The following is a 2,941-nucleotide window of genomic DNA, read 5'->3' on the forward strand; positions in this document are numbered from 1 at the left end:
TCCTCTTTCTAGAGGTTTCAACGGGCTTGGATGCCATAAATGGTTATGGAAAAACGAAAAGCAACGCTTTTACCACACCAAACTTAAAAGGTTTGCTCGTCCTCGAGCAAAAGAAGAAAGAAGAGAGTAGAAGAAGAAGAAATGGAGGAGAGGGAGATGGCTTGTGGTACGGCCAAAAGGGGGAGAAGTAGTGTTTAGGGTGTGAGAAATTGAAGGATGGATGTGGGTGGTGAAGAGAAAGATGGGATTTGATATGTGAGGGGTTTTTGGGGAAGAAGTGTTGAGGTGATTGGTGAATGGGTGAAGAAGAGAGAGGGTGGTGGGGTTGGTGGGGATCCTGTGGGGTCCACAGATCCTTAGGTGTCAAGGAAAAGTCATCCCTGCACTAAATGGCATTCAAAAACACGTTTTGAGCCAATTCTGGCATTAAACGCCGGGCTGGTGCCCATTTCTGGCGTTTAACGCCAGGTTCTTGCCCTTTCCTGGCGTTTAACGCCAGTCTGGTGCCCCTTTCTGGCGTTAAACGCCCAGAATGGTGCCAGACTGGGCGTTAAACGCCCAACTGCTAGCCTCACTGGCGTTTAAACGCCAGTGAGTTCTTCCTCCAGGGTGTGCTGTTTTTCTTCCTGTTTTTCATTCTGTTTTTGCTTTTTTCATTGTTTTTGTGACTTCTTATGATCATCAACCTACAAAAAAGATAAAATAACAAAAGAAAATAGTTAATTATAAAACATTGGGTTGCCTCCCAACAAGCGCTTCTTTACTGTCATTAGCTTGACAGAGGACTCTCATGGAGCCTCAGAAATGCTCAGAACCGTGTTGGAACCTCCCAACACCAAACTTAGAGTTTGAATGTGGGGGTTCAACACCAAACTTAGAGTTTGGTTGTGGTCTCCCAACACCAAACTTAGAGTTTGACTGTGGGGGCTCTGTTTGGCTCTATTTTGAGAGAAGCTCTTCATGCTTCCTCTCCATGATGACAGAGGGATATCCTTGGGCTTTAAACACCAAGGATTTTTCATTCACTTGAATGATCAACTCTCCTCTATCAACATCAATCACAGCCTTTGCTGTGGCTAGGAAGGGTCTGCCAAGGATAATGGACTCATCCATGCACTTCCCAGTCTCTAAGACTATGAAATCAGTAGGGATGTAATGGTTTTCAACTTTAACCAGAACACCCTCTACAAGTCCATGGGCTTGTTTTCTTGAGTTGTCTGCCATCTCAAGTGAGATTTTTGCAGCTTGCACCTCAGAGATCCCTAGCTTCTCCATTACAGAGAGGGGCATGAGGTTTACACTTGACCCTAAGTCACACAAGGCCTTCTTGAAGGTCATGGTGCCTATGGTACAAGGTATAGAAAACTTCCCAGGATCCTGCCTCTTTTGAGGCAGTTTCTGCCTAGACAAATCATCTAGTTCTTTGGTGAGCAAAGGGGTTCATCCTCCCAAGTCTCATTTCCAAATAACTTGTCATTTAGCTTCATGATTGCTCCAAGGTATTTAGCAACTTGCTCTTCAGTGACATACTTATCCTCTTCAGAGGAAGAATACTCATCAGAGCTCATGAATGGCAGGAGTAAGTTCAATGGAATCTCTATGGTCTCAGTCTGAGCATCAGATTCCCATGGTTCCTCATTGGGGAACTCATTGGAGGCCAGTGGACGTCCAGTGAGGTCTTCCTCAGTGGCGTTCACTGCCTTTTCTTCCTCCCAGAATTCGGCCATGTTGATGGCCTTGCACTCTCCTTTTGGATTTTCTTCTGTATTACTTGGGAGAGTACTTGGAGGGAGTTCAGTAATTGTCTTGCTCAGCTGACCCACTTGTCCTTCCAAATTTCTGATGGAGGACCTAGTTTCAGTCATGAAACTTTGAGTGGTTTTGATTAGATCAGAGACCATGGTTGCTAAGTCAGAGGTATTCTGCTTAGAACTCTCTGTTTGTTGCTGAGAAGATGATGGAAAAGGTTTGCTATTGCTAAACCTGTTTCTTCCACCATTATTGTTATTGAAACCTTGTTGAGGTCTCTGTTGATCTTTCCATGAAAGATTTGGATGATTCCTCCATGAAGGATTGTAGGTGTTTCCATAGGGTTCTCCCATGTAATTCACCTCTTCTATTGAAGGGTTCTCAGGATCATAAGCTTCTTCCTCAGATGAAGCCTCCTTAGTACTGCTTGGTGCATTTTGCATTCCAGACAGACTTTGCGAAATCATATTGACTTGTTGGGTCAATATTTTGTTCTGAGCCAAAATGGCATTCAGAGTGTCAATCTCAAGAACTCCTTTCTTCTGACTAGTCCCATTGTTCACAGGATTTCTTTCAGAAGTGTACATGAATTGGTTATTTGCAACCATTTCAATCAGTTCTTGAGCTTCAGTAGGCGTCTTCTTCAAATGAAGAGAGCCTCCAGAAGAGCTATCCAAAGACATCTTGGATAGTTCAGAGAGACCATCATAGAAAATACCTATGATGCTCCATTCAGAAAGCATATCAGAAGGACACTTTCTGATTAATTGTTTGTATCTTTCCCAAGCTTCATAGAGGGATTCTCCTTCCTTCTGTCTGAAGGTTTGGACTTCCACTCTGAGCTTACTCAATTTTTGAGGTGGAAAGAACTTTGCCAAGAAGGCATTGACTAGCTTTTCCCAAGAGTCCAGGCTTTCTTTAGGTTGAGAGTCCAACCATGTTCTAGCTCTGTCTCTTACAGCAAAAGGGAATAGCATAAGTCTGTAGACCTCAGGGTCAACCCCATTAGTCTTAACAGTGTCACAGATTTGCAAGAACTCAGCTAAAAACTGATGAGGATCTTCCAATGGAAGTCCATGGAACTTGCAATTCTGTTGCATTAGAGAAACTAGTTGAGGCTTAAGCTCAAAGTTGTTTGCTCCAATGGCAGGGATAGAGATGCTTCTCCCATAGAAGTCGGGAGTAGGTGCAG

At 43.7% G+C, this 2,941-nt stretch overlaps 1 non-coding gene across 1 annotated transcript; it reads left to right on the forward strand.

Annotated features, from left to right (window-relative positions):
- Positions 1 to 2,486: 2,486 nt before the first annotated feature.
- Positions 2,487 to 2,594, forward strand: LOC112713131 (small nucleolar RNA R71). The gene has a single exon (XR_003158105.1). It is a non-coding gene; the product is annotated as a small nucleolar RNA R71 (small nucleolar RNA).
- Positions 2,595 to 2,941: the final 347 nt, after the last annotated feature.

This window comes from Arachis hypogaea, chromosome 9 (assembly GCF_003086295.3).
Source record: "Arachis hypogaea cultivar Tifrunner chromosome 9, arahy.Tifrunner.gnm2.J5K5, whole genome shotgun sequence".
NCBI classification, from domain to species: Eukaryota; Viridiplantae; Streptophyta; class Magnoliopsida; order Fabales; family Fabaceae; genus Arachis; species Arachis hypogaea.